Source organism: Leucoraja erinacea, chromosome 12, assembly GCF_028641065.1.
Source record: "Leucoraja erinacea ecotype New England chromosome 12, Leri_hhj_1, whole genome shotgun sequence".
Classification (NCBI taxonomy): Eukaryota; Metazoa; Chordata; class Chondrichthyes; order Rajiformes; family Rajidae; genus Leucoraja; species Leucoraja erinaceus.
Window position 1 is genome coordinate 33,989,015 of NC_073388.1, and position 24,439 is coordinate 34,013,453.

Here is a 24,439-nt window from a genome sequence, read left to right on the forward strand (position 1 = left end):
AGAACACCACGGCCGGGCGGGAGACTATTCAAATGGGGCCGTCGACTTTTGGACAAGTCGAAAACGGCAGGAGACGGGGTGGAACAACGTTCCCCCGTAGCGACAATTTTAACTTGGACCTGCAGGTAAGAGCTGCGGTCTTTTTTGTATTTTTACCATGCTAATTACAGGTGGAGAAACCAACGGGCTGCGACAAAGCTGGTGGGCTAGATGGGATCAGCTGTGCCCGATGTCGCCTCCGCACCGGCCAGATCCACTCCATGGCAGTAAGGACAAAGCTGGTAAAGGAGGACCACGGAGCAGCGGGCAGCCAGCAGCACTCGGATCACCGATAGTGGGATCAGCTGTGCCCGATGTCGCCTCCGCACTGGCCAGATCCACGCAGCCGGGCGGAAAGGCTAGACACAAAACAAACAAGGTCGTGGACTCGGAGGAGTCCGACTTTGAACACCCGCGGGCGGCCAGCGACCGAGAGCGCTGGAGCCGGATGGAGCGGTGTGTGGAGCATTTGCTCCAATGTGACAGACTCCGGGAGATGGAGTCGGGTCACTGTGGGCCCTATGATAAACCCACAGCAGTACCTCTTGAAGGGCTGCACAGTGCTTCTACCTCATCAGAGGGGAGCACTGCGGGTCAGTTCTGGGCTGACCTGGAAGAGGGGTCCGCAGAAGGAAAGACAAGTGTGCAAGGGGTGCAGGAACAAGAGAACCTACTGGACTAATAAAATGGACTCCAACAAACACTACAGCCAAAGACAGCACCCCTACGCACCCACCAGCAGAACTGGTGAAAGCTCGAAGGCCCGGTATTCAAAACATGAGTCTTTTTAGGCCATGGCCCAGGCCGGCCTTCTTGGAAGATGCGGGGACCTCCAACGCCAACCAAACCGAAAATCCAGACACCAGCGCAACAACAGCAGCGAAGAACCTACAAAAAGAAGTAAACCTGCCACTGGTAACTATGGAGGTAGGTGGGTCTGGTTCCCTACAAAATACAGGGAGCATGGAGGTTGGGGGGAGACTACACTCTTTTCTGAATGCATGGAGCATGTTAACAACCGATACTTACATCTTAAGCAGTATCCAGGGATATACAATAGAGTTTATACACAAGTACAGCACTCCAGTTCAACATATACCGAACCGAATGTTCGTGCCTTCTGATAAAGAAAAATCAAAAGCGCAAGCTGAACTGGAGCGGCTTTACATAAAAGGTGTAATTGAGAAAACTCAACACGAACCATTAGAATTCGTGTCCAATATATTTATCAAAAACAAAAAAGATGGTGGTTGTCGCATCACCATAGATCTGACAAAATGGATACCTTTGTTACTGCTAAACAATTATTTTCCAAAGGTTACTTCATGGCCAGCATCAATTTAAAAGATGCTTACTATTCAGTGCCTATACGATGGAACCACAGATGTTACTTCAAATTCAACTGGATGGGCAACTCTGGCAGTATAAAGCACTGCCAAATGGGTCATCAGCCCCAGGTTGTTCACAAAAATTTTGAAACCAGCCCTAGCGTTTCTACGGAAATGTAAACACATGGTCATGGCATATTTAGATGACATACTCATTGTGGGCAAAACTTTGGAATTGGCCAAACAAACTGTAACAGCCACAAAACAGTTATTTGAAAAACTGGGATTTATTATCCATCCAGTTAAATCTAAACTAACGCCTTCCACTACTATGGACTATTTGGGGGTTTCACCATTGACTCAGTTCACATGTCGGTGACTCTGCCTAAGGGAAAGGCTAGAGATTTAATAGAGGCTTGCTTAACTTCATTGACATTAGCAAACCATCCATCAGATTGGTAGCAAAAGTAATTGGCAAATGGTGGCCGCCTTTCCAGCCACACAATTTAGACCTCTACATTAGCAAAAACTTACAGAGAGCAAAAATACAAGCACTCTAAATTAATGCAGGTCACTTTGACAGACCTATGAAACTACCAATCAAGCTAAAATGGAATAAAATGGTGGATAGATAACATCTGGCTTTGTTCCAACCCAATCATTGTCAGTAACCTTTCCATGGTACTACAAACTGATGCCAGTGCACTTGGGTGGGGAGCCACCAATACCATCACCGGCTGTGGAGGTAGATGGACTGCTCAGGAGGCATCATTATTACTCACACTGGGCATAAACTACCTGGAAATGTTGGGTGCATTCCATGGCCTAAAGTCATATTGTAATGGATCATATCACCAGCATGTTAGACTACAGATAGACAATACCGCCGTGGTAGCATCCATTAACCACATGGGTGGAAACAAATCGATATCATGTGACAATCTGGCTAATACAATTTGGCAATGGTGTATCCAGAGAGATATTTGGATATCAGCCACTTACCTACCAGGAAGACTAAATTTAGTGGCAGACACCAGGTCACGCAAATTTAATGAAAACACCGAATGGATGTTGAATAAAAAGTATTTGCTGATATTACAGCAAAATATGGAACACCAGATATCGGTCTATTCGCATCCAGACTTAACCACCAGTACCAGCATTTTATCATTGGGGGGGGGGGGGGGGGGGGGGGGGGGGGGGGGGGGGGGGGGGGGTGGGTGGAAATTATTTGTTTCATGGGAACCAGACCCTGGGCAACGGGCTGGATGGTAGTACCCGATGCATTTTGAGATTTTCGCTGCAATTATCCCATCAGATTGGGGGGGGGGGGGGGGGGGGGGGTTCCCTATTGATTTTCAATGGACATTACAAAAAAGCTGTGATCTGGATAGTCAAACGCCCCTTTCTTAAGGAAAGATTAACATTGTTTTTATAGCCTAAGTGTCCAAAAGATTATTCACAAATAATTCACAATATAACATGATTTTTATTCCTGCCCAAATGGGAGGGAATTTAGTGTTCAATTGCTGTCGGTTCATGTGGAAAGGAAAATACAACAAGGCTCTGCGCCCAAAATGAACTATTCGTTATAGATCTGGTATTGGTTATATACCCGTTTGCTTTATGGCCTGGGGCTCGAGAGGTTGCGAAATCAGAGAGTAATTTTAAAACTGGTTCCCAGTGGTATTAGTAAACATGGCCAAAATCGCCGACATGGCTGAGGGCAGATTCCCAATGACGATTCAGGTAGGTTTTGTAACATACCTACCGATTGGCCGACTCAACCATGGTTCCCAGTGGTATTAGAACCATGTATCACCATCCCACATAGACCAGATTTATTACTGCATCCCGTAACAAGGGATAGCCACCCATTCCATAAACATTTTAACTTATTAATTTGCAGAGTTTTAAAAAACACCTCTACTACAACTGGGACTGACGGACCGAACAGTGAACATGATCTCGGCGGCCCAAAGACAGTCAACCAAAAAACAGTATCTGGCCTATATCAGGAAGTGGGCGATGCACTGCCATAAAAACAACATCACCTACAGAGACATGAACATCCCATCTGTTCTGGAATATCTGGCAGGCCTCCACTATGATGAGGGGCTCAGTTACAGTGCCATCAACTGCGCCAGAAGTGCCTTATCGACTTACCTATGGCAGGGGACAGAGCGTTACTCTGTTGGGACTCACCCACTGGTAACAAAACTTATCAGGGGAATTTTTAATACTAATCCCCCAAAAACCAGGTACTCCCAAATATGGGATGTAAGTATTATCCTGAAGGTGCTCAGGAATTGGTCTCCAGCAACAGCTCTGTCCCTACACAGACTGACATTAAAAACAGTCATGCTAATGGCATTGGTCACGGCACAGAGGGTGCATTCACTGCATAAACTAAGACTGGGCATGACTTCCTCAACAGAAAATATTATGTTTCATATCTATGAATTAGTAAGCAGAACAGACATGGATCAGCAGGCCTCAATATACAATTTAGGTCATACCCAAACAGATGACCGTCTGTGTATAATAAGACATCAGTCGTTATACATGGAGAAAACGAAAATCCTAAGAGGCAATGAGAAGGCACGTTTTGGTCAGCCATTAGCAACCACACAAAAGAGTGACGGTCCAAACCATCTCAAGATGGCTGAAACAGGTGCTAACACAGGCTGGGGTGGATACTAATATTTGTAAATCTCATTCCATCAGGGCTGCAGCTACATCGGCAGCGATACAGTTGGATGTACCAATGGACCAAATCCTCAAGGCAGCAGGATGGTCTGGGGGAAAAAACATTCCAATTATTTTACAATAAACCAGTAATGAAACCTGGAACATTTGCAGAAACAAATTTAAGTTCTATAAATTAATTTAAACCCATAAAAAGGGGTTATAAATTTGTGTTAATAATTTTTATGATTTCAATGTCGAATTCATGTCCAAATTATGTTAACACAATTCCTCCTACAGTCATCAAGGCAGACGTGATGCATGGATTCGTTTCCACGGCATGAAATCACAGAGCTTTAAAATCTTCACGTAGTCATTCACGTGACTCCGAAGTAAAATAGTAAGATTAAACGAGAACTTACCAGTTTGAAGTTTGATCTGTATTACGATGAGGGACTACGTGCCCTCCGCTCCCACCCTTGATCATATACTTAACTGGTATCTCTTCTCTAATCTTACTATGTTTAGTCATTACAGTTATCTGTGATTTCACACCGCTGCTTTGAATAATGACACGCATGCGTCGTGGCGGGGTTCTTCACGTAATCCCTCATCGTAACTCCTCATAAATACAGATCAAACTTCAAACTGGTAAGTTCTCGTTTAATCTTACTATTAAACACACCTGAGCAATTACAAACACCTGTGAAGCCATGTGTCCCAAACATTATGGTGCCCTGAAATGGGGAGACTTTGTATAAACACAGCTGAAAAGAGCCTGTCCCACTTTCACAAACTAATTCACGACCTCTGGCGAGTTTGCCCTTGACTCATACTCGCAGCATGGTCGTCACGAGGTCGTAGGTAGGTTATAGCAGGTCATGATGCTAGTCGTAGGTACTCGTGGCATCGTAGGTTGGGGCGTTTTTTCAACATGATGACAAATGTCCATGAGTAAAAAAGGTAGTGAAAGTGGGACAGGCCCTTAATTTCCACATGATGAAACCAAAATGTATAATAATGGCCTTTAATAAAATCTGACAATGTGCACTTTAACCACATTTGATTTTTTCTATTACAAATCTCAAATTGTGGAGTACAGATGCAAATAAATAAATGATGGGTCTTTGTCCCACACATTATGGAGGGCACTGTATATTTATTTTTCTTGAATCCCCGTGTCGACATAGAGATTTAAAAAAATAATAATAATCCACTGGTGGACATATATAACATGACAATTTAAATTTTACAATTGTCCACTTCTTATCCATTGTGAACTGAAAATTAATTTTTGGAGTGCTGTTCAGGAACTCCTGCTGTATTATGGTAATAACTGCTAATTTAAATAGAACTCATGGCTTAATGAGCCTTGCGTACATTGAGCCTGAAGGCTCCGTGTGTGTTAAGTACTTTCTGCCTGCAATTGGAGATCACTGAACATGTTGGGCATGTGTCCCCCCTCAGGCTTCCATGGCCAATAATGTGGAGCCCTGGTGCCAGAAACGCTGCAGCAATCACATTAATGGTCCTGGTGTTTAATAAAATGATTCTCATCATAATGAAATGGCCCGTCACTTCCTCTTTGTAAATGATTTTATAAAGTTGGCTAATGTCCGGAGACCTGGGATGCATGTCTGAAAGTTGTTATGAAACTTTTGGAGACCTTAGGAGAGATCAGTTGGAGAAGATGGAAAGAAGATATTAATAGTCTCAGAAGACATACTTTCACCTCTAAGGTGTTAATATAAATTTATGCAGCCAAGACAAGTTTTTGGAGTAAGATACATCAATCAAGAAATTGCTGTCAATGTCTGACCTTATGTCCCCAACAACTGTTTTATAGTGCCGAGGTACATCAAGTGAAAAGTCTGCTTACTGCAGGGGTTTCTAACAATAACAAAACTACTGATTGGTAAATGTAAAACCTCTAACACTCAAGTGTTAGGCAATTAGGCCAACACCTTCATAGCTTAAAAGGGAAGTGTCCCACTTTGCAGTAGCAGAATCACTGGCAGTATGACTGCAGCAGAAATATTCACTCAAAGTTTGACAGCGTTAACGTTTTTTTCATTCAAGGTAACTTATGCACGATAGAGGCTTTATTCAAGCCTTCATTGAAAGATGACCTGAAAGGTTTCTTTTAGTACCAATGTGATAGGTCACCAGCGGGGACGGATTTACATATAAGCTTGACAAGCTTAAGCTTAGGGCCTCGAGATCTAGAGAGGCCTCGCAGAGCCGGATTTACCACTAGGCTTCATAGGCTGAAGCCTAGGGCCTCGAAATCTAGGGGGCTCCCGGCCAAGACAGGACACCTGCCATTCAACTCTGGGCGGGCCCTCTTCTCTATCTCTCTCTCTCTCTCTCTCTCTCTCTCTGTCACTCTCCGTCTCCGCCCGCCATCCGTATCCGTGTCCGGGCCGCCGGCTCTCCGCTCTCCGCTCGCTGCTCATCCGCCGGCACGGCAGGCCGCCTTACACATGCACATTGCTATGGCCAGCACATCCTCTCCACTGCACATGCGCACAACCATGGCCAGCACATCATCGGCCATCCTGCGCATGCGCACTGCCATGGCAACTGGTCGGCACAGGGCACTTTCTCCCTTGCTTTGAATTGTGGGAGATCTGGCCGCCATTGCTGTCCAGCCGCCGCCTCGCCACGACCGCTGAAAACCAAAGCAGAATCGGTCCCTGACTCTGAATCTGGAGTAAACTCCCTGGAGTAACTCTTGCTTCTGGTTTTCTGGTCCTCCATAAATATTCCAAATGAAATTTAAACTGGAGGTGGTGGAGGGCAGAACAATAACAGCCTATTGCATTTTATCAATTTATTTATTGTGTATATATATGGTCTATGGTATATAAACACACTGAACTTTTATCTCCTGTTCTGTATTATGTTTACATATTCTGTTGTGTTGCAGCAAGCAAGAATTTCATTGTCCTATCTGGGACACATGACATTAAAACTCTCTTGACTCTTGACTTGGACTTAAGCAAAAAAGGGTTCTTGGGAAAAAAAGATGTACCTTAAATTGAGTTGCGTCTGGTTGGGTAACTATGGTAGGGTGAAGACTATTGCATGCTTTAATTGTAGGGAGGAACTCCATGGAGCATCCAGCAACTCTGGATAGAAGAAATTGGGTGACGTTCCTCTGGTTTTAGTGTTTTTAGTTTAATTTATTTTACACCGATGATTGCCTCAGCATGTGAGAGCACTGAAAGAGCCCCTTCGGCCCACCGAGTCCACGCCGACCACCGATCACCCGTACACCAGTTCTATCCCACACATTAGCGGAGTAAGTCAAGAGACAAGAATGTTTTATTCTCTCACGTCCCAGTTAGAACAATGAAATCCTTACTTGCAGCAGCACAACAGAATATGTAAACATAGTACTATAAACAATGTTATAAACGAGAAAAAACGGTGTATATTTATATATAACTATATAAATATGTATATATATATATGTGTGTGTGTGTGTGTGTGTGTGTAATATATATACCCACACACACAATTTCCCTCCTGGGATTAATAATGTTATATCGTATAGAATCGTGTGTGTAGGAAGGAACTGCAGATGCTGGTTTAAATTGAAGATGGACACAAAAAGCTGTAGTAACTCAACAGGTCAGACAGTATCTCTGGACAAAAGGAAAATATTATGTTTTGGGTTGGGTCTGAAATAGGTTCGTGCACACCTTTGGGAGTTTCTTCCCAGAGGCCATTCGGACTGTAAACACCTATCTCACCAGGGACTAACTCTACTGAACGTTTTGAATTTGCACATTCTCCCTGCAAGCATGTGGGTTTCCTCCAATATCCCAAAGACGCATTGGCTTTGTAGGTTAACTTATCTCTGTAAAATTGCCCCTTATGTGTAGGGAGTGGGTGAGGAAAGTGGGATAACAGAACTTGTGTGAATAGGTAGACAAAAATGCTGGAGAAACTCAGCGGGTAAGGCAGCATCTATGGAGTGAAGGAATAGATGATGTTTCGGGTTGAGGCCCTTCTTCAGATTGATGTTGGGGGCGGGGGAGGGGGGGGACATGAAAAAGAAAGGAAGAGGCGGAGACAGTAGGCTGTGGGAGAGCTGGGAATGGGAGGGGAAGGAGGGAGAAAGCAAGGACTGCCTGAAATTAGTGAAGCCAATGTTCATACTGCTGGGGTGTAAACTACCCAAACAAATATGAGGTGCTGCTCCTCCCATATGCGGTGGGCCTCACTCTGGCCATGGAGGAGGCCCAGGACAGAAAGGTCGGATTCAGAATGGGAGGGGGAGTTGAAGTGTTGAGCCACCGGGAGATCAGGTTGGTTATTGCGAACTGAGTGGAGGTGTTGAGCGAAGCGATCGCCAAGCCTGCGCTTGGTCTCAGCGAGGTTCATCACACGCTGAATAATCCAACCACATTTTTGTTTGGAAGTGAAAAGAAATAATAGAAATTGCATTCATTGCAACATGTAAAAAGAATTGAGATACTGTATTATAATTTTGCTGCATGTCATTGTGGTATATATCATGTCTTGATTGGTGAATATGTTTAGTTTGTGACTTTATTTGAAGCAGAAATAATATGTGACTGCTTCATTGAGCATAATTCTGAATGGTAACTATGCACTTCGTCCGAGCACATTATCGCACGCATCAAGCAAGCCGTCTTAAATGACAACCTAAACTGTCATTTGGCAACTTAAAAAGCTGCCAAGGTTGCCGGGCTGACAACAGAGAAAAAAAAATTAAGTGAGAGCCCTGCAAGGTGTATACTATTTTTGACACTGTCACAGGCCTTTCTTACATATGCTGTCACAACGCACTGTGGTCTCCAAACAACCCTTTAGTAATTTTCTTTGCCCTTCATTTCAGAATAATAATGTTTTAAGCCGATAACTCGACACTAGCACTGGCAATAAATAAATAAATAAATGCGGCTTTCCAACCCCTTATCTCATTGGCCACGCTCGGCTGCAAATCAGTTTCAATCTGGTGGACCATCTTCCTCTAGTCATGGGGGTGGGGGATTTGGAGGGGCCTCACAAGTGGAACAGCTTAGGGCCTCTCTTCATCTAAATCCAGCCCTGGCCACCAGTACAAAACCTTGTTGAACCATGGCTGTTTACTGAGAAGCTCTTTCAGTGATCTCACATGCCGAGGCAATCATCGGTGCCAAATATATTTCTGGTGTAATGATGCATGGAAAAAGTAGTCCACGAACATTCAGTCCAGCCATTTATCATTACACTCAGTTGCCAATCTCTGATAATAACAAACAGATACGGTAATGCTTGTGCTACCAAGTGGATTATTGTCCAGAATGACACTGCAAACAAGTTGCACTATTATGGGTAGGAAGGAACTGCAGATGTTGGTTTACACCGAAGATAGACACAAAATGTTGGAGTAACTCAATGGGACAGGCAGCATCTGTGGAGAGAAGGAATGGGTGATGTTTCGGGTTTGGGTCGAGGGTCTGAAGAAGTGTCTTGACCTGAAACGCCACTCATTCCTTCTCTCCAGAAATGCTGCCTGTCCCACTAAGTTACTCCAGCATTTTGTGTCTATCTACTGAGATGAATTGAAGGGAGTAAATAGACACAGAAAGTTTAGACAAAGTTTAAATCAGCCTACAATTTTTTTATGAGAACAAGTTTGCACTAATAATAATAATACAGTAATGATAACTGAAAACGAGCAAAAATACATCAAGAAAAGAAAGAAATTGCTTTTAGCTAAGCATGTGACATACAGCAGGCGTGAACAAAACTGGCCTGAGGCAAGGCTAATTGGGTCTATAAGAAGCATAGAAGGAGCATTTGTGCGGACTGATTGCAGATGCTGCGATGGTTAGGAGAAAATTAATAGATGTGTTCAAAATTGTGAAAGATTTTAATAGAATATGCAAAAAGACCATTTTCTCTGGCATTTTGCTTAGTAATCAGGGGTTATGGATTTAAAATTAAGAGTGCCATTGAGATTTTGGATATATGACTGACCCGTAAGGCGCACAGGAATGTTACAAGGAGCCATGAACCATGAGGGACTAATTTGTAGAGTCATGGGGACAAAGCTGGTGTGCAGGACTAAATAGGACAGCTCTTTCAAAGACTAACCTCCTTTTGTGCTGTTTTGAATATGATTAAAAAACGAGGCTCAACAGAATTCCTAATCCATGTTTTAAAATGGTGGCAGCCTTCGTCCAGTGGCTGCATCTCCTACCCTCACGTCAGTAATTCACTCCTGAGACATTACCCATAATCTAGGCTGACACTGCCATGTACAAAGGGATGGCTGCAATGCTGTAGGTATTTTGGATGAGACAAATGATCGAGGACTCATCTGGTTTCTCTGTGGACGTAAAAGATTCAATGATGTTATTTGAAGAGAGCAGACAATTTCCCGTGTGTGCTGGCCTACATTTATCTCGCGCCCAACAACTAAAATAGATTTGCCTAGAATTTCCTTGCTGATTTGCCTAGAATTTCCTAAGTGCCTTTAGACTTTTGTGCCTGTAGGAATGTATTAATCTATCTCTCTGTAACACCCCGACAATCATATGGTCTTGGACCTGCTACTTGGATATTGAATAAAGCTTGTCCCACACTAACTGTACGTGAGGTAAGTATTTTTGTTAGCCTTACATGAGGTGAGTCAACGTGCACAAAGGCAGTTAATTAAATCCAGAGCCCTGTGGATGAATGATATAGTGAGTGGTGAGATGGATTAGAGATTGTGGTGGTGGTTAGGAACATGAAGTGACTATGGTTGCTGTAGTTGTAGGGTGGAGAACGGGGCTTGAAATTACTGCTCTGGATGAGGTGGTTTATAATCAATGGGGATACAACGAACTGCAGATTCTGATTTATAAACCAAGACACAAAGTGCTGGAGTAACTAAGCAGGTCAAGCAGCATCTCTGGAGAACATGGACTGCCAACATTTTGAGTCGAGACCCTTATTCATCTGAGGAAGGTTCCACAAAAACATCTCCATCCAAAGCATCATGTGTTTTTGTTTCTTACAATCACTGGTGTTGATGTGTGTGAAGAAAGTAATTGGGATGGGGCAAGACTTACAAGCATTTGGTGCGGGAGAAAACTGCTGACTGTCAATACCATAGAAGGGGATCAAGAGTGAACTAAAGGAAATCGGGTAAGTCATTAACTTAAAGCATTCAATCTGAGTTGAGTGCCGAGCTCTGACCTATTCACAAGAGTCCTTTAAAATCACACAGAAGCTGGCTTCCCTGTTTATTTATGTGTGCATGGCCTTTAGACATCACCACCTTTGCATCACATACAAAGTGGTCTCTCTGTGTGCCTTACATGTCATTGATTACATAAGGCATGTTTGAGGTTCTCCGTGCTCCAAAGCACAGGAGATGAATAAACAAACTTGAAGGAAAATTGCAAACTCCATGATCCACACTAAACTCTCCAATTTTCATTCAGATTTTAATTTTCATGTAAATTGGAATACATGACACATAAAAATCACACGCAATATCTCAGCAATTATCCACCTATTCTTTCATTTGTACGTGATGATGCACATCAACAAGCTGGCATGTTTCTGAAATCGCAGCACGTCAAGAATGACTGTAAATAGCTTTAGGAAGTCCCAGGCTCCGGAAAGGAGCTATAGAAATCTGAAGCTCGATTTTTCTTTACCATTTCAACACTTGGCAACACACGTCCTATCGCTAGACCATCCTTCTCTCCGACTGGATTTTATTTACATTTTGCTGGCAACAAAAATATCAATATTTCTTACTCTGTTTTCCTGCGGATTGTCATGGCATGGTTCAGTGGCTCCCAGCCATTTTAGATGAGAACCCCACTCATTCACAATCAGTAAAAATGCATGTATGTACTCCACCCAGAAAATGTGACAACGTCACAGCTCACTCCTATGAAGAGGTTGGGCTATGTTCTACGGCCAGGGAACCAGCACAACCAAAATGCAATCTCTATCTAAACACCAATGTTACTAGGCGTTACTCAGGGACCCTTGTAATCTCTAGTACCACGTAGGTGGAGCGTGGGGTGGGGCACACATCCCAGGTTATGAACCCAGTGGTGTAGATTGTGAGGTTGCGGCTCTGGTCATTAGGTGGCTCTGTGGAGTGGGTTTCTGAAATCTTGTCAAATCTTCTGAAGATCCATCAGCAGGATCGTTAATGGGATGTACACAAAAATGCTGGAGAAACTCAGCGGGTGCAGCAGCATCTATGGAGCGAAGGAAATAGGTGACGTGTTGGGCCGAAACCCTTCTTCAGACTGAAGGTAATTCAGTTTTTTCGTTAATGGGCTTCTCTTATCAGATGATCAGAAAAGGGGCGTGATCGCATTCATCAGCCGACTATGGTGAAAGGCACAGGGAAAGGAAATAAATGTGCATATAAGCAGTCTGTATAGCAGTCATTTGGAGAATGTCTCGGCCATGGTAAACTGACAAAAGCCTGGATTTAAATATTTATTTCTATTTAGACTGCCATTTATTGTTCTGTTTCTGTGGAAGGCTTGGTGTTAACCATGAAAATCAAAAAAAATGCAACTGCTGGAAATCTGAAATAAAAACAGAAAAATGTGGGAACACTATTATTGACCATTTTTTATAAGCATTTAAAGCACCTTTACCATGTTGTGTTGCACCAAGACGGATCTAGAGAAACATTAACCAAAGTGTTGCCATGTGAAATACTGGCCTTCACATTTTTTTTTTTTAATTTTAACAAGACCTTATGGCACCATATGGCAATGTGTTAAAATAGAAAAATATGCATCTTTTCCCATTAAAAAAAAAATCAAAGGTATAGTGAGATTTATGTCTGTTCCCTTAACATCTGGGCAACATAAGACTGGCACAGTTGAAGATATTACTCAAACAAGCGCAGCAAAAAAATAAAAGTCATCTTTGTCTAAGTGAACCTTATGAAGATGCATTTTATTAATGTTTACTGTGGCCTCGGGTTGGGAATACTTGCACCATTCAAAGCAAAGCATCAGAAAATTTGTATCAATGGTGTGTGACAAACAGGAAAGGGCAACTCGCCCTTTCAAACCCCTTTTTGTATCAAGGGAGAGCATCAAGGCTTCCAGACAAGCTTCAAAGGCAGAGAGTACAAGACCCTCGAGATGTCTCTTACAATCTAAATGTCAGCCCTAAGAGTTTGTCTGGATAGGCTGAACTAATTTGGGCCAACAGATTCTTGACCCACTGAGTCATTATCTCAGGTCACTAATAATTTATTATTTTCATGAACCGGAACATTTTTCATGAATATTACTTAAATAATGTAGCACATTGACATATTCATAAAAGATGAAAAATCATTAGTGAGGATGGAATATCTTATTAGACATGGATATATCAATAACATCTGACCCAAATGAATGCGGACCACTATATCTTCCTCTGCATCGCCTTCATTCTTTTCTTTCTATAAATTATTCTGTCCGCTCATTATTGTTTGCCCATGCCTACACAGAGTGCAGATGAGGAGAATGTTTGATAGCCAATCAAATAATTAAATAGTTAACATATTTTGTCGCATATGCTAATACTTTGTGAGCAGACACATACAGTAATGTCAATTACTGCTTGGTAAGTATTGGTTGTGATGGTTCACATTGTTTGAAACTGAGGTGTATTTGACAAAGAAGTTTAAGTTTAGTTTAGAGATACCGCGCGGAAACTGGCCCTTCGGCCCACCAAGTCCTCACTGACCAGCGATCCCCGCACATAAACACTATCCTCCACACACTAGGGACAATTTACATTTCTACAAAGCCAATTAACTGACAAACCTGCACACCTTTGGAGTGTGGGAGGAAACCAAAGATCTAGGAAAAAAACTACCCGGTCATGAAAGAACGTACAAACTCAGTACAGACAGCACCCGTAGTCGGGAACAAAGTCAGGACTATGGCTGAAAGCGTTGTAAGGCAGCAACTCTACCACCATGCCACCCAGTCACTTTATTCCTTTCTCGCTGGCTGGTATCCGCTTGGAATCTGGGAAGTATTCTTCCTGCTCAGTCCACTAAACCATAACTTCAATATTCTTGATCCTTATTTGTTAGGCATAACCAATATTCTCTTCCTACTCTCTTCAATTCTCTGTGGGTTAGGACTTTTACCTAAGATATTCGCAAATGGCAGGTGTAACTCAATGGGTCAGGCAGCATCACTGGAGAAAATGGACAGGTGATGTTTTGGTTCGGGACCCTCCCTTCATCAGACCCTAACTGGTGATATTTCAGGTCTGGATCCTTCCTCAGAACTTTTACCCGTTATTACAGGCGTGATCCCATACCGAGATGCAATTTTTAGCTATAACAATAATATTGGAGGAATATGTGATTTGAAAAGGCTGCTTTGTGGGAAGCACAGCAGCAATAAACGAGCGCCTTGAAATGCCTCTTCTTCCTAATTACTCTTGGACCATACTTCACATGCACTTTGTTGACTCCACACATTTATGCTGCATATTTCCTGGATATATACCTCTTGATTACACCTTGATGCTGCTCCATGATAACCTGATGGTTTCACATGGTGAAATATTAAACCAGGCATTGCAGTATGGAATTTCCTATTCTTATGAGCACAAACACACCAGGCACAAAGAGCTGAGTACCTGTCACATCAAATTTTAGTTGTGGCAATTCCAGTCAGTTAGGCAACAAAATAACAAAACTTTCTGACTTGATAGTAAAACATATGCAACGTCTTAATTTAAGACGATAATGTCGTCAGGAAATAGATGACATCACCAAGGCTGTGCTTATACCTTGCGTAATGCTCATGGTGCATTGTCAGGAAAATGGTGTCAATGGAATGAATCAGCACCAGAAGAGCCTCTCTACATAACTAAAGCTCTGTTCTTGTTATCTTACGGTTGCACGATCATTCTATTTGCACAAATACGTTATGCGGTAGCGCTACAATTTTTCACCAGCTTACTCACCGTTCTCCTGCGCTGCGATTGCACCAAGTTTAGTTCTGATCGGTGGTCTAATGAAAACGTTAGCAAGGTTTAAAAATCTTATAAAAACGCGCATGCGCAGATCGATCTCTTCCCCTGCCTTTCAGCGCCGTGTGGATCGGTCTTTTCTCCTGTCACTCTGCGGGACGGTCCGCAGTTTCCTGCGCCATCGAATCTTTACTGGAGCTGTACACAATTTTCGGATCTCGGATGCTGTCTTTGTGTCATTTGCAAGTTTTACCTGTACGCCAGTTCCATGATTCAATTATACTACATTGTTACATATCCAACTGGACACAATTTTCGGAGGGACTGGCGCGTGAAATGTCGCCAAACGGAAAGCTGGGAATCTGATCCTGGTGGAGGAGAACGACCAGCGGACCAGCAGTCCAGCGGTACAGCGACCGCTGTGAGTCCACTCCGGCCCATTCCCCTCTGGTCCCTCTCGCTGGCTCCTGCGTCCCTCCCCATGATACCACCCACAACCCGCGTCTTTTCTCCGAGCTCTCTCTCCCCCGCCTCCACAACCCCCTCCCCCCACAGCCCAGCCCCGCCCACACAGCCTCCTGCCCAGACCCCACACCCCCCTCCTCCCAGCGACAGTGGGAGGCCACAGCAGCGCTCCCCCCCCCCACCGGCCCTCACCTGATGCCGTCCCATCCCCAGCTGCAGTACGCTCCCCCCACCAGCAGCCGTCCCTGTCCCCAGCATGGTCCTCACCGGTCCCACGGCAGTGGCAGGGGTACACAGCAGCAGGGGTAGGCCACAGCAGTTGTAGGCCACAGCAGCGTTCCCCCCCCCCCCCCCCCCCCCCCCCCCCCCCCCCGTCCCCACTGGCCCCCGACAGCCCCCGCCTGATGCCGTCCCCCTCCCCTGGCTCAAAAAGAGAAGCAACAAGAAAGAATGTGCTGAATAAATCTCATCTTTAACGTTTAAATTGTTGTTACATTTTAAGAGTTATTCACATTTTAAGCTTTAATTAAATCCCCTTTCCACTTGCCATGCCCGTTAGCTGCGACTCCTGCGCAGTAATACCTGCGTGTTCTACATCACAATGAGAACCCAATGGCCGGGAATGGCTGCGCCGCTGAGAGACGCTAAGAATTGATGGTGGGGGGAGGAGGTTGAGGGGGAATGGCGTGAGTGCGTGGGGAGGGCAAGAGGTGGATTGGAGGGGGGGGGGGGCTGGATTGGGGGGGGGGGGAGGGTGAGGGGAGGAGGAGGGGGGGATCAGGGTTGTCACAATGGGAACCCGTCAGCCACACCTGCGCAGTTAGGGGATATGGGTAAGTGGTGGAATATTGCATTGGGGAACAGGTTGCGTCGGAGGAACGGGTGAGTGGTGGAATATTGGGTTTGGGAATGGTTTGCGTTGGGGGACCAGGCCTCCCCAACAGGTCCCACTTAGTCTAGTAATAGATAGGGATGAGTTACCAACGGAAACTTGGCACGAACATTGGCACTTCCTGTTGCTATAGGAGGGAGTGTTGCATTATTGATAAAGGAGAATTTCACAGCAGTTCTCCGAGAGGACATAGAAACATAGAAAATAGGTGCAGGAGTAGGCCATTCAGCCCCTCGAGCCTGCACCGCCATTCAATATGATCATGGCTGATCATCCAACTCAGTATCCTGTACCTGCCTTCGCTACATACCCCCTGATCCCTTTAGCCACAAGGGCCACATCTAACTCCCTCTTAAATATAGCCAACGAACTGGCCTCAACTACTTTCTGTGGCAGAGAATTCCAGAGATTCACCACTCTCTGTGTGAAACATGTTTTCCTCATCTCGGTCCTAAAAGATTTCCCCCTTATCCTTAAACTGTGACCCCTTGTTCTGGACTTCCCCAACATCGGAAACAATCTTCTTGCATCTAGCCTGTCCAATCCCTTAAGAATGGGGCATGGGCACGGGCATGTTGGTCGGTGTGGCTAGGTTGGCACAGATCCTTACCCTCCGCCAGCACTCTTGTTCCAATGAATCATTAATTTCTTGGTGCGGTGGACTGTGAGGAGCAGGGTGAGTGAACTGGCATTCAGCTCTAAGCTGAACTCTGACCCACTGACCATTAAGCCTGTTGCTATGGAGATGCCTCTGGCTTGGCAACAAAATGCAACCAAACAAAGAGAGGGGGGAACAGTAACTTCTGTCACACCCAACAGGAGGTGCACAAGGGAGGACATAGGATCCAGGTGGTCTGTCAGCACTTGGGGCAGATGCTGCTAATCCCATGGGCCACACTCACATGCCAGCCAGGGTTAGCGATGAACACTACATCTTTTGCACACTGAATATCCGCAGCTTCGATATTGATCTCGGATGCTGTCTTTGTGTCATTTGCAAGTTTTACCTGTATGCCAGTTCCATGATTGAATGATACTACGTTGTTACATATCCCCGAGTACGCTGAAATGCTTTGTTTTGCATTCTACCCAGTAAAAATATGTAGCAAACCTCATTTGGTTTTGGCGCTGACAAAGTTACTAAAGTTCACAGATATTCCCATCTACTGTCTGCCGCGTACATGACAGAAGCCCCCCCCCCCCCCCCCCCCCCCCCGCCTCACCCCCGCTGGGTCCCCTTCGTTCATGGCAACCCCCCACCCACCCACATCCCAACGGCGTGCAGATTGGTAGTTTAATTGGCGGCTGTAGATTGTTCCCTGTGTGTAGGTAAGTGGTAGAATCTTGGGGAAAGCTGAAGACAACATAGGGGTGAATAAAAATGGGATTCATGTGGGATCCGTTTAAAATAAAGGGTTAATGGTTAGTGCGGATCTGTTTCCATTTTGCACCTTTTTGTGACTCCATGCAGCTATTGCAAAATGCTTTTGCTGTGGGTTGTTTTTGATGAAAATTGTGTCTGTCAGAAAAGGTGGAATCTTCACATTAAGACCCCAGACTTTAAGTGGTTGGTGGATGGAAAGCAGAGGGACATTGAGGATGTTCACGAAATAACTGATTTTTATCTTTTGGAATACATTTCATAAAGCCGAGGACTCATTGGAATTCCTTGTTAACACATATTAGCATATTCTGCCTACCTTGGTCACATTAACAAGGCTGATTATCATAGTGCACAACACTGAGGGATTTGCATGGATTTAGACATTTTAATTTTTGTCAGCAGCTATGTATAATGATAGGAATCATAATGGAGAGCATCTATGCGAGCAATAAGGATATTCAGCTCAATGAAACACTGGGCGAGCTGAATATCATCAGTGCTGGGTCCACTGCATTCATGGAAGACGTTATTAGAAATTGATAAAAACGTTCCAAAAGTGATTATTGATGACATTTGAATCTAAACAATGTAACTATTAATGACAGACTAATTTTGGGATCATAAATGACCTACTATGAAATATATTGTATTCAGAATGCAAAATATAATTTAGAATGACACAAAAATGGAAAAGAAAAAAGCTACTTTTGGCTTGGTGACATAGCATGCTGAGTATTTTCAATCTGCAATATTTCTAATACCATGTTATTACAAGGCACACAAGTAGCCAAAATGTTACACTACAAGTCCAGATTAAAAGAAGGCTTCCTTTGTGTTAGTGAAACTGCCAAATCAATAGTCTCAGGGAAATGATTCAGATGTCACGGTTGGTGGTATATAATCCAAAATCATTAAAGTGTTTATAGCATCGTATAAGAACTGGCCTGACTGATAAGGTTCTTCTGTTACCTGATGAGCAAAATGCAAACTCCAGCTCAGAAAAAAAATCTCATAGAAACAGTATGTTCCATCTATCATTAGCTGATATAATTTTATATCCTTCTTTATAATTTCTTCTTTCGTAATATAATGTAATATAAAACCAGTGTGCACCTCTATTTGTAAACAGTTCTACTTGCCAAAAATAACAATGAATCAACAATGGTCAGCATAACAATAAATCAGAGAGCACACAAGAAAAACACAAATTTTAAACCGTATAATTTACCAAGAACAAAGGTGACACAGGAGACAGTATGGCTCTAAAAGTGAGTGTAAAGAGACCTGCAAAGGGAGGCAAAATCAATAACACAATTTTACGATAGTACAAAAAAATGTCAAACAACAGCAGAAATTGATATGTAAGGAAAGGAAATTATGCAAAAAACAGAATACTGGAGAAACTGAGCGAGTCAGGCAGCATCTATGGAGGGAAATGGACAGATAACACATCAGATCATGACAACTCAGACTGATAGAGTAGTGGAAGAGAAAATTGGTAGAAAGAAGTGAGAGAAAACGGTGGGGACACAAATCAACAAGTGATAGAGGGACACAAATTGCTGCAGCAACTCAGCGAGACAGGCAGCATCTCGGGTTAGAAGGAATGGGTGACGTTTCGGGTCAAGACCCTTCTTCAGACTGAGAGATTTGGAAAATGTCAGGTGGGGGAGAGAAGAGGGAAGATAGTAACCGCGGTTGGAGGTGATAAGTGGAGAAGACAAAAGTTTGTAAATGATGGTGCAAAGCTGAGAACCAGACTTTTCCATGGATCTCATAAATCTGACAAAAAAGGATGGTGGGAAATGAAATGTAGAACCAGTAGCAGGGATGTTGGGTAGAGGGTACAGAATAAAAATGGGGGACCCAGAGTGGGTCGAGATGCGTTGTGAGGAGGTGGTCAAAGTGGAGGAGAAGAAATGAATTGGGTGACCAGTGGAATGAAAGGGAGAGGGGTGGGTGATTGAACAGGATAGATAAGAAGTGGGGGGGGGGGGGGGGGGGGGGGGGGGGGGGGGGGATACCTGAAATTAAATAACTATATGTTGGTTATTAGCTACCAAAGTGGAATATGGGATTCTGGTCTTCTAGTCTGCATGTGATATCACTCTGGCAGTGGAGGAGGCCGAAGACAGACAGGTTGGTGTGGGCATGGGTACAAACACTAAAAAGTGGTTTGTAACCGGCAGCTTCAGCTGGCCCTGGCGGACAGAGCGCATGCCCAGTGGTCGCAATTATGTACCTATTCTACAATTACCTCCTCACTGCAGATAGGATAGGACAGTGTTAGAGATAATGGGAAGCTATTAATATTGGAAATCCAAATCAAAAACATCAGAGCAGATTCAATCCTGTGCGGAGTTTGGATGTTCTCCCATGACCACATGACCAGATGAACTTCTTCCAGATGCTCACAAAAATAAATATCTGAACAATTTATAGGCCAAATGGAAGGAATTTAGTGTTCAATTGCGGTAAATAAATGCCCATTAAATCGGGGGCTTTTCAGTGGGTTCCTGTGGAACGCGCTGGTTTAAGAACGTTTGACAGCGCGGCTGCAATATGTTCTCAAAATGAACTACTCGTATAGATACCTTAATTCTCAAGTCTGCAATTTATCCCATCATCATCTCAAGTATTAAAAAAAATATGCTATTGATTTTCAATGGACATTAATAACAATATTGAACAATGTAATTGCTCTTAGTGTTTCGGGAAAAAATATTGCGGGATATAAAAAGCCCAAAATGAACTACTCGCTATAGATAACTTGATATACAGGGTTATATATATGCCCCATTTAATGTAAAAATAAGGTACATACCTTTAATTGTTTGCATAAAAGGGGTGCGAAACATAAAGAGTAATTTTAAACTAATGCTATATTATGCCATTGCTAATTACCTTTTGGACCGGTCTTGCAGCGATTTTTGGATGGATGCTGAAATGCGTTGGCTATAAAAATCGCGTTTTTAAACCCGCCCCTCCAAACAGCGCCAAAATCGCGGGCCTGGCTGTGGGCAGATTCCCAATGGCGATTCAGGTAGGTTTTGTAACATACCTAGTAAGTGCAGGAAGGGGTAAACATAAAGGGAATAAAATGCGATTGCCATTGCATTAGGCATGGATGGATGCTTAATGGTTGGCATGAACTTGGTGAACCAAAAGGCCTGCTTCCATGCTGTACAACTCTATGACTATTAGAATGCCACAAACAGGAAAATAATCATAGAATATAATCAAATGTTGTAGCTGATATCCAAGGGCCTAGAATATAAGGGAGTAGAAACATTACTATGGGTATAGAAAGCCCAGGATGCATTAGTACTGTGGACAATGCAGGACAGCACGCAGGGATTATGTTTGGATGTTGGAGATAGCAAGCTTAGATCTATTGGACATCTCTTATACAAAGGGTTTAATTATGGGGAATGATTACACAAACCTTCCTGAAATTTCAAATGAGACATATTTTTTATTATTTTGTTCAAAATAAGAGGAACAATTTTTGAATTAACATAAATTTATAGGGCAGATGTAGAAAAACGATTCCCACTGCTTGGGATTAATTGAACTATGAATTATACTAAGATAGAAGAGTAGACTTTCTGGAAGACAACCGGAAACAAAGGGGAAGCCTCCATTGTGTCCGGAAACGTGGCCGACGGGCAGGACTTCAGGTCAGACTGAAGTGCAGGGGACTTCGGCCCCCTTTCCCTACTATCCTACTGGCCAATGTACAATCCCTTGAAAATAAAGTGGAGGATTTAAGGGCAAGGCTGCTTTATCAAAGGGAGCTGAGGGAATGCTCTATGTTCTGTTTCACAGAGACATGGCTCACCCCCAGCTCCCCAGACTCAGCAGTCCAGCCTGAAGGGTTCTCCATGTGCCATATGGACCATACGCACGCATCTGGGAAAGGGAGAGGAGGGGGCATCTGCCTCATGGTGAACTCTGCGTGGTGCTCAGACGTGGCAGTCCTGTCCAACTCCTTCTCTCCACACTTCGAACGTCTGGTGGTGAAGTGCCTTCCCTACTACCTTCCGAGGGAATTCACCTCCATCACCCTGACCGCGATCTACATCCCACCCCAGGCAAACGTCCGCCTGGCACTGGAGGAGCTGCACTCCGTGGTCAACAAACACAAGGCGTCTTACCCCGAGGCGTTTACCACCATAGCTGGGGACTTCAATAAAGCAAACCTTACGAAATCGCTCCCTAACTTCCACCAACATGTCTTCTGCAGCACCAGAGGACCAAACACCCTCGACCACTGCTACACCACCATCAAGAATGCCTATCGCTCCATTCCTTGCCCTCACTTCGGTAAATCCGACCATACCACGGTGCTGCTTCTTCCTGCCTACAGGCAGCAATAAGAGCGCACCTCCAGAGGTCAGGACTGTACAGAGCAGGTCGGGGGGGGGGGGGGGGGGGGGGGGGGCAGAGGAACAACTCCAGGACTGTTTGGAGTCTGTAGACTGGGCAATGTTCAGGGACTCGGCAACGGACCTGAACGAATACGCCACAGTCGTTACAGACTTCATAAAGAAATGTGTGGAGGACTGTCTGCATCCCGACAAAAACCTTTTGAGTGTTTCCCAATCAGAAGACGGATGAACTTTGAGATCCGCACTCTCCTGAAGACCAGACACCGGGCATTCATGTCTGATGATACAGTGGTCTACAATAAGTCCAGATACGACCTTGGTAAGGCCATCAAAAATCCCAAAAGGGACTTCTGCTCCAAATTGGAGGATGAGACAGATGTTCGGCATCTGTGGTGGGGCTTGAATGCAATCACCTCTTACAAGGCGAAAGCAGGAGGCAGCTCGAATGTTGGCGTAGCGTCACTCCCTGATGAGCTCAATGCGTTTTACGCACGCTTTGATAGGGAGAACGCTGATGTGCCTTCTCGAGCCCCCATTCACTGTGATGGTATTTCAGTCACAGTCACAGAGGCCTGCATCAAAAAATCCTTCAGAGGGGTGAACCCACGAAAGGCGCCTGGACCTGATGGTATACTTGGTCGTGTTTTAAAAACCTGTGCGGACCAACTGGCTGGAGTTTTTATGGACATTTTCAACCTCTCACTTCTGAGGTCCAAGGTTCCCACCTGCTTTAAAAGGGCATCAATCATACCGGTGCCCAAGAAGAGCAAGGTGACGTACCTCAACGACTATCGACCAGTGGCACTAACGTCGATGGTGATGAAGTGCTTCGAGAGGTTGATCATGGTGCAAATCAACTCCTACCTCGAGAAAAACCTGGACCCTCTGCAATTCGCTTACCGCCACAACAGATGCAATCTCGCTGGCTCTCCACTCTGCCAGGTTGTTATTCATTGATTACAGCTCAGCATTTAATACAATCATCCCCTCCAAGCTGGTTATCAAACTCTCAGAACTGGGTCTCTGCTCATCCCTCTGAAATTGGATCCTCAAATTCCTCATTCCACAGACTGTTCAAATGGGTGGAAAAGTGTCAGCCTCGATAACAATCAGCATGGGAGCACCTCAAGGCTGCGTGCTCAGCCACCTGCTGTACTCACTCTATACTCATGTCTGCGTAGCCCGTCATAGTGCGAACTCCATCATCAAGTTCGCTGACGACACCACTGTTGTGGGACGTATCACTGATGGGGCCAAGTCAGCGTATAGAAGTGAGATCGACCGACTGACCAAATGGTGCCAGCACAATAACCTGGCCCTCAACACCAGCAAAACCAAGGAACTGATTGTGGACTTTGGAGGGGGTAGGATGGGGACCTACAGTCCTGTTTATATCAACGGGTCAATGGTGGAAAGGGTCAAGAGCTTCAAATTCCTGGACGTGCGCATCTCTGAAGATCTCTCGTGGCCCTAGAACACTGATGCTATTATAAAGAAAGCACATCAGCGCCTCTACTTCCTGAGAAGATTACGGAGAGTTGGTATGTCAAGGAAGACTCTCTCTAACTTCTACAGGTGCACAGTAGAGAGCATGTTTACCAGTTGCATCGTGGCTTGGTTCGGCAACATGAGTGCCCAAGAGCGACAGACTACAAAAAGTAGTAAACACTGCCCAGTCCATCATCGGCTCTGACCTCCCTACCATCGAGTGGATCTATCGCAGTCGCAGCCTCAAAAAGGCTGGCAGCATCATCAAGGACCCACATCATCCTGGCCACACACTCTTCTCCCTGCCACCTTCAGGTAGAAGGTACAGGAGCCTGAAGACTGCAACTTCCAGGTCCAGAAACAGCTACTTCCCCACAGCCATCAGGCTATTGAACTCAACTCAAACAAAACTCTGAACATTAATAGCCCATTATCAGTTTATTTGCACTTTATCTGTTTTATTTATTCATGTTTGTATATATTTATACAATGGTATATGGACACACTGATCTGTTCTGTATTCATGTCTTCTATATTCTGTTGTGCTGAAGCAAAGCAAGAATTTCATTGTCCTATCTGGGACACATGACAATAAACTCTCTTGAATCTTGAATTATACTAAAATAGAAGAGTAGACTTTCTGGAAGACAACCGAATCTTGAATAAATGTTCACACAAATCAGATCCTACTTTTCAAATGTAGCTTCCCAAAATATGTTTTTAATCTCTCAGACATTTTAAGATTAATTGCCAGAAGCATGGACATAAAAAAAGAGTGGAGAAAAAA

At 44.2% G+C, this 24,439-nt stretch overlaps 1 protein-coding gene across 2 annotated transcripts in view; it reads right to left on the reverse strand.

The window, feature by feature from the left end:
- The window catches only part of pcdh19 (protocadherin 19), a 158,334-nt gene that overhangs the window by 90,899 nt on the left and 42,996 nt on the right, over window positions 1–24,439 (reverse strand). The window lies entirely within an intron of this gene.